The following is an 8,851-nucleotide window of genomic DNA, read 5'->3' as shown; positions in this document are numbered from 1 at the left end:
AAGAGAAAACCTAACAATCAATTGATATTCACAAGAGACGTACCTTGACATAACCTTAAATCCGTCGCATTGTCCGTGGGATTGTTTTCACTCATTTTTTACAATTGTTATCCACTAAATTTGAAAATAAAAAATACTATCCTATTAAATTATAAGTGTATTAAAACAAACTAAAAAAATATTTATAGAGAAACAATACTTTTATGACTTTTATTATTTTTATGCTAGTGAGAACCAAAACAATATGGAAATGAATGAGGGAAAACTGGATCCTACCACGTGATCTCCCGGCCAATAAAAATGTAGCGTTAAACGTTTAACGCTACCTTGTTGGAAGTCGCATAAGAAGCATAACTTCAATAAACAAATAAGAACAAAAAGAAAATATTGGGCAACGAGAGATAAGTGTCATGATAAAATAAAAATATGAAAATGACATCTCCATAACGAGAAACGATGGTTTCAAAGTTTGAAAACGAAAGATAAGAGTTTGACAAAGGTATTAGAATATTTCGTACACATCCATTTCTTGCAGATGTATCAATATTTGCGATAAATAGTTTCATCTGGCAGGTAAACATTGTACTCTCGTGTTGACACAAACAATGATTACGGCATTTCTTAGAATACGCAGCGCATTTAGAAATGGATGAAAACACTAACTTACGAACTATCTTACGTCATATGATTAAGCAAAATAGGAACTTTCTGAAAAACAAAACAAAAGTATTTTTTATATTTCTTTCATAAATTCTCTAGCATAAGCAGACTACGTCATCAAATAGGTATTTAAATTATCTGAGACCACATGTTTATATTTTATACTTATGCTTTTAAATCGTATTTTTATAAAACTAAATAGTTTAAAATCAACTGTATTTGGAAAAAAAAAAGCTATGTACTGAAAAGCAATTTTAATGGAGAAATAATAATAAATTGTTAAGGAAAAAAGGGAAAAAAATCGTTATACTAATATTGATTGAGTATTATGGGCCTTCGAAAAGGATAAGCACCTTGGGAAATCGGGGTTAGTCTTCTTACTGTTACCACTTCTTTTAAAACTTTTAAATGGTCATTAAAACCATGTTTTTTTTCCTTTCTTTTTTTGGCTTTGCCTTGACGGGTTAAGATTAAGTTTAAGTGTATGTCAGTGACAATGAAGATACATAAAATTATTTGAAATATAACAGGGTCCCCACTGACCTTTAAAAATTTTAGTAGTGGTATCAAATTTAGGTAAATGCTAGACGGTATTTTTTATTTCAATATACCACTTTATTATTAAGGGGTTAATACTTTTATGCTTTCTTTGAAAAAAAGTTTACCGGTGGTTACACAGAAATTAAATTATCGACATTTATTTAATTTTCTTTACCACTTTTTAAAATTTACAAGGCTCGCGAGAGCCCCGTATAATTATTTTGTACGTCGTGGTCCATACAGGGAAAAACATTTCTGCTTTTAATTTTTTCTATTGCTTTCCTCATGTGTTTTTTGAAGCAAAATGAGAGAAAATGAACTTGGCCAATAAATATATCGTATGATGGGTAATTCAGCGAAGGACAAAAATATTTTTTCTCGGTACTTTTGCATCAAAATGTTTATTGTTATTTCATCCAGATACTTCGAGAATTTCGGAATTTTCTGGTCACTACGTACTGTAAGTCTAACCAGAGAACTTCTCTCGCAATTTGAATACAGGACTCTTCGTTACGAGGTTACATATACTTGGTTACATTTCAAGTAGAGGGTGTTGTAAGCATTTAAGACACTGGGATCGGTGATTTTTCTTGCTTCCTTATAGCAGCAACCAGTTACAAACTCTGAGGCACGGGAGTTCTTTAGTTGCACAGATAGTATAAGCATCCTATTTCCTACTGCGACTTTGAGGAGAACTGCTCTTGACTAAAAGCTTGGGGCTGTCTGTAGCTATGGTAACAAGTGAGGGAACATTTCTAATATGGGTGCAATGGAGGAATAAATGTGTAGACTCACGCCTGCCTATGCCAAGATTACGACAAAACTATTCACTTCCCAACCCTATTCGATATGACTTTTTCCTCGTAACCGTAGCACCCTTACCGTGCGAGACAGATGACTTGAAAGTCGCACAAAATCATGCTGTTTCTCATCAAAAACGTTCTTAAACGTTTTTCTGCGCAAATTTTGCGTGTCATTATTTTCGCAGTGCTTTCATGTATCCAAGAGTCTGCAAATAAATAAAAACATAATAAAATAAAAGCGAGATAAGAAAAAAAAGGCAGTTGACAGAAGCAACCTTTAATTGAAAGAAGACATAAATGAGTTGCCGAAAGAAAGACGCCTGAACAACTTCCTACGAGATTTCGGTGCGTTAACCTCTTCGCTTTTCACAGCTTCTGATGAACACTTTCTAAAAAGAATATTTATTTACTTTTTAGATACAATGTTCGAAACTCTCTCGACAATTAAAAAAAATTTTGGAACAAAGAACATTGTTTAGCTCGTTTAAGAGGCTCGATAACCAGTCAATCAAAAGTTTCACTTTTCTTGGCTGTTACACATGCTTTCTCTCATTTTGCGCTTCTTAGTTAAGCCTAATGATGCAGTGCAACGCTCTTCAAAGCTTTCTTCTTTTTTTTTTCTTTCCTAGTATAAGATTATTTTAGATTCCTCATGCTTCTTGGTTTCGGTATTTTATCACGTCTTTATACATATGTGTGTGTGTGTGTTACCGTTAATGAAGGAAATCAAGAGAATGTCATATTAATTTATTCGTCGATATTATTATATTTATTTGATATTTTAATATCTGTTGAGATTACATTAGGAAAAACATTAGTATTTTCGGAGTACTGGTTAAATGCATACTGAGTAGTAGTCCTTGGCCTAAAGAAAACATAGTTGCAGGGCATATCGGGCAATGGCACTTAACTAGATCCAGTATATATTTCGGACATTTACTAAAGCGACTATGTGGTTTTCAACAGCCACCAATTTCGGTCATTTACAATAACACACACACAGATACTTCACTGATTTTTTTTATTTAACTGATTTTTTATTATTTTGAGGGAATTAGGCAGTCGGAGACAATTTCTAAAATTCAAGACATGATTACATTATTTTTTTAAATTTCAAAGCTGAGCATCGTAAACTAGGGGTCATAAAATAAAATGTTTAGCTCGAGTTAAGGCGTAACGTGATTTATAGCTAGGAAAAAAACGGAAATTGAGAAAAACGAAATTTTAATGCTTAAAAAAAACCTATTGACCTTCAAAAAATATTTACGAACATTTCATAAAAAATGACATATCCAAAAGCAGTAACTAATGCTTTACAATCAACATGGCCAGTTTACTTCATACTTCCTAGAATACATCTTCTATAATATTGAGGATAATAAAGAAAGGAAATTTTGTAAAATCTATTATTTCTGAAAAAAATGAAGAAAATCGAAATTTTAGTGTTTGAAAAAAAGCGAAGCCACTGAGCATTCATGAACAATACACAAAAAAGATGTATTCACAAGCAATTGCTTAGATTTTGCAAATAATATATAACCTGCTCGCTTATACCTCCTAGAATATAACTTATATTCAAATATTCTAAAAATGAAGAAAAAAGAAATTTCTGCAAATGTTAATAATTTCTGAAAAAAGATCAAGAAAATAAAGTTTTAGTTGCAGAAAATATTTTTTTGACCTTTGAAATTCGTCCAGGAGCGATTAAAGATGAAAAACAGACACATTTAAGAACGATTAAGTCGTATCTTACAATTGACGTAGCTTGCTACCCTACTCTTCCTAGAATACATCTTCGAAAATTATAAAAGTAAATAAAAAAAGAAATTTTAGTGAAATTTTCATAAAAAAAGAAAAAACAACGAACAAAACAAAGTTTTAATATTAGAAAATGAAAAGAAGCCGCTCGACGTTTAAAATACATCCATGAACGATTCATAAAAAAAGTAATATTCAAACGCGTGCATCAGAGTTTACAATCGACTTGACTCTTCCAAGAATACGTCTTCTAAAATTCCGAGAATAAAAAGAAAATAAATTTTAGAGAAATCAATAATTTCTATGGCCTGACATGGAGCGCAAGGCAGTGTGTTTACCTTTTCTATCGCGTGTTCTGTCGTATTTTGATCTGAGAAGGGAAACTGATACCTGTATGGGTAATCTTAGAACCAAAGCGCCATCTCGTAAGAGAAGTGTGAAGCTTGGAAGAAAACAAATATTGATTTATGACGTAATACTTAGTTATCATTGAAATATAAAAGATGACTCTAGACTCGATTACCGATTTTCAATATTTCTTCGTGTTTTCACAGCTTCAATCAATGATTAATTTCATTAAACTTCTGGAACAACTTTGACATTTTTGGGTGATTCGTTTTAATCAATTTTTTTTTGTTATTGAATTCATGAACTTAATTTTTAATTTTGAATAAAAATTCCTTATAGTTCATTCGATTCACCTTAATTTTAGTAAGGTTGAAATATTCTGTTACTAGTGCTGTCTAGTGATTTAAATGAACTAGTTTTACGCCAGGAACAACCAGTTATGCTCAAATTAACCGTGACCTTGAATTCATACAAGGCTTAAAAAAACAAAACAATTATACAAAAATTCCAAATTTTTAATTTTTTTTTTGTTTCATTAAAGCTTCGCAATTCCAATTATTATTCGACATAATTTGTCATAAATTTCACAAACAGTTATACATATTATAACCAAAAGGAAGGGATTGTCACACATATTTTACTTTTAAGGAAATAAAAAACTACGAAATTAAAATATTTTTTCTACAAATTTGTCTTTTCAAAATCATTTCTTGTGGTATCCAATTTACTTTATACCAAAAAACGAATATTCTTACGTTAATTTAAAGCTAACAAAATATATAATATTTAGAATTCTCATTAAGTTAGAAATGACACAGTTTTCAATTTTATTGTTAAATAAACTTTATTAAATTATTAACATGCAGTGGATATTACATGCGTCGATTCATCCAAAAATAGACAAAAAAAAACATCAAAATTCATTTACCAATATTTTATTTTTAATTGAACACCACTGCTGCTTCTGCAGGTTAGAAACGTAAGTTCAAAACACTCCGGATTCAAAAATTCAGTGTACAAATAAACGTTTACCTGGAATTTATTGCAGTGGTTGATGCACACAATAAAATATTTTTATACATCGTAAATTTAAAACCGTTTTTTAGCACTATGATAAAATATTTTAATTCTCTTAGTTTTAGAGCCATAATTTTAACATTTTCTAAAGCTAGTACAGTGGGCCTGGAAAAAAAAAGAAAAAAAAAGAAACGAAGCACCCTAAATGACTTTTGAACTAATGATCGGATCCTCACGTTCTAGAATTCAATCTTTAAGGTTCGAGAGGATGACCTTAAATATGCTAATTAATTAATTTCAGACGATATTTCAAGTTACGAACTAAGACTCAAAAGAGTACTTTCTCTGAGTGAACATACCTTTTTTTCGATGGATTCGGATTTCTGACTCCCAAAATATATTTGGTAGCCGGAATCTGGGAAAAATGGGGTTCCCAATAGTTTGGATCGATTTTAAATTTGGACCCCTTAATGTTAGTTTTACTTCTTGCGTATTTCGCCAGATCTCGAGAACTTTTTAAGCAGATTGAAATTTTTTTGCTCACAATTCTAAAATTTGTTTACCAAAAGTTAATTCCAAGTAAAAAATAAATTTCAGTAAATATTTATTATTTTTCATTATTTTATTTAAGAATAGCCGAAAAATTTTGAATTTTAAATGATACAATTTTTACATCATTTTAAAGTATTTAATTTTACACAATTAAATACAAAATTAAAGCGAAAGTTTGAATTTTTTAGTTCCTTAGAAATTGAATTTTAAGAAACCGTATATTTATAATTCGATTTCTCAGAAACTATTCAACCGATTTCTCTTAAGTTTTGTATTTTAATTAGGTTGTTTAAAATTATATGAAAAGAATGTATGTTATACAATTCAAATTTTTTTCGGTTGGTTTTTATTAAAAAAATCTAATATATATATTTCTCTTACGTGGCTCCCAAATTTTGGCTGTATTTCTTTTCCACCGGTGGCAACGTTTGCTTTGCTTTGTTTGCGTTACTATTTCTCTTACACGGCGAATCGACCCATGATTGCCGCTAAAAATGTCACATGCCAAATCTAGCTGAGGTGGCTCAACATATAGCGCTTTTAAAAGCGAAAACTGAAATAACCAGAGAGCATCAGCCGCGGCAATCTCATACTATTAAGCTAGGCAGAAGTGAGTAGTCTTTGTCGATATATCTTTATTTTAGTATTTTGTCGAAAGCGCTTTTTTTCAGGAATTTACGAATTTATTTGACGATTCTTGATTTATATCACGAATTATACTATAGCACATTTCTAATAGGTTTAACGAATTACATGTCATTTATTTGAATTCAAATTTATTTTAATGACTTAGTATTTACTAAAAAGATGTAATTAAAAAAAAAAAAAATTTTTATATGGATTTGAATGATTGTTTTGAATTCTTAGAATTTTGTGCATTTGCAATGTACCTAAGTTAGTAGCGAGCGAAGCAAACCGTATAAGATTGCGTAGCAATTTTCGGGGGTTGGCGAGCGTTAGCGAGCAGGGGGCGCATCCCACTAGCATTAAATAAATAAATATTTACTGACATTCATCTTTTTTTATCTTTAGGTAAACGAATTTTGTAATTGTGTGCAAAAATGTTTCAATTTGCTTAAAAATTTCACGAAATCTGGTGAAATATGAAAAAAGTTAAATTAACATTAAGAGGTCCAAATTTCGGATCGCTCTCCCGACCAAACTATGAGGACCCTATTTCCCACCGACTTTTATATTTGGGTAACGAATTAAATAGAAAAACTTGTGGAATAAGGATAATTATTCCCACTTTTTGAAAGTGCCATCACGAGTTAACTGACTGGCCAATACATTTTCACCTTTATATAATTTGAAGTATAGTTAAGGATAGGGAATGAGTTAATTGTACAGAAGTTTCATTTCATATGATACTTTGAAATTTCGATATGTAGTGGTGGAAAAATGACTTAAAAAGGAAAAATATTAAACTGAGAATTCGTTACTTCTAGAAAATATTATTTTGCAAAAGCGGAGCATGGTGGGAGCTTAGCAATATTTTAATAATAAAGTTAAAAGTTAACTTTTTATTAGCTTTTAATTTATTAAAAATAAAAAACATTGCTATTTGTTAATAAACGCGTTTATTAGGAAGTATAATGGAGGATACGAATTTATAAAAATACATTTTATTTTTTAAATTTTACTAACACTTTTAAAACTTTTCAGGAAACTACGAGTCTTGTACACATGGAAAATACTAAAGAGAGTACAGGGTTCCTGCGGGCCTAGTACATTTTTAAAAGTGGTAACTAAAATAAAAATTAATGTCGATAATTTAATTTCTGTGTAACGGCCACTCAAAATTCTTTTCCAAAGAAAGCATACATGCATGAAAATTCCAGCTTCAAAAGCACTTAACGATGAAATAAGAAAAATGTTCTAGCATTAGCCTTAATTCACTACCACTACTGAAATTTACCGTGTAGCAAAATTCTACCATATGTTTTTTTATTTTAGAAAACTATATGAAGAGGATCAAAAGAATAATATTTAGAACACTCCCGTTCCCCCTTCACCCCTTTTTACAGTCGAGTTCGATAGAGAGGGGTGATGTGTCTATGAACTATTTTGTTTATTTCATCTTTTATTGACACATAACTAAATGAAAGTAAAAATAAAACAAACGATATTTTTTAAAAAACATATTAAATGAGGATTTCCCCGAGGGTATATTGCGTTCTAATTTTTATAGCATCTGACGAAAGCTTAAAACCACACGCTTGTTCTTTCTGCTTCAAATACGCTAATTTCCCCCCTTTTTTGTCCTTTCATTTTTTATTTCCTTTAATCACCTCCGGTATTTTTTATTTCTCGTTGCACAAAGCATCCTTGGCCTTTATAATTCAGGCAATTCACGTCTAATTCAGTATGCAAAATGCACAAACAAGAATCAATAAAACAATTACATTAAAACATTTTCATAACTGGATTAAAAACTTAAATAAAAAATTTTTTTTTAATAATTTGTCTTTTCGACTTTGAAATTTTATTTTATTACTGTTATTGAACAGCTGACACAATTTTGGGTTTGCGACTACTGATGTTCAACTCCGTAACTTTATAACCCAATCCAGAAGACAAGGAAACTTCTGGATCAAGTAGTGGGAGAAATTTTTATTCGTGATGAACTTTTCGATGGAACTAACCCGCACTTGCGTTTCATGGAGAGGAAAACCACGAAAGCCTCCCACAGTTAGCCTGACGGCAAGGGGACTCTAACCCTTGATCCGTCGACCACTGAGAATATTTTACGGCAGTACGAGACGGAATCGTAGAGAAGAGCCATCGCTGGAGTTCGAACCCGGTTCACTTCATTGAAGGCGAACACGCTATCCCCTGAGCCACTACTGATTTTTAAATTAACATCTGGTTATAGATTATGAAATAATTATCATTATTAACCTCTTTGTAATGGGCGAGTCGTATATGCATTCTCAGGGTGTCGATAATCAGGGTATAAAAGGATAAAATTGGTAGCCAAAGTGTTTTTATAGCAGTTTATTTGCGGGTGGGGTCATAATAGCTTGCTTTATTTAATTCACCCCTACTTAGTTTGAAATAAAGAAATTTATAATTGCACTTTTAATACACAACGATTGGATGCGCCAGATTTAAAGTGATAGCTAAAACAAGTCTGCCAAATTAGTTATACTCATATATGGCAACGTTACTTT

General features: G+C 31.0%; 1 long non-coding RNA gene across 1 annotated transcript in view; it reads left to right on the top strand.

The window, feature by feature from the left end:
* Nucleotides 1–8,851, top strand: part of LOC139425745 (uncharacterized) — a 50,390-nt gene that overhangs the window by 7,575 nt on the left and 33,964 nt on the right. The window lies entirely within an intron of this gene.

Source organism: Parasteatoda tepidariorum, chromosome 6 (genome assembly GCF_043381705.1).
Source record: "Parasteatoda tepidariorum isolate YZ-2023 chromosome 6, CAS_Ptep_4.0, whole genome shotgun sequence".
In the NCBI taxonomy this organism is placed as follows: Eukaryota; Metazoa; Arthropoda; class Arachnida; order Araneae; family Theridiidae; genus Parasteatoda; species Parasteatoda tepidariorum.
This window is presented reverse-complemented; position numbering and strand designations above follow the sequence as displayed.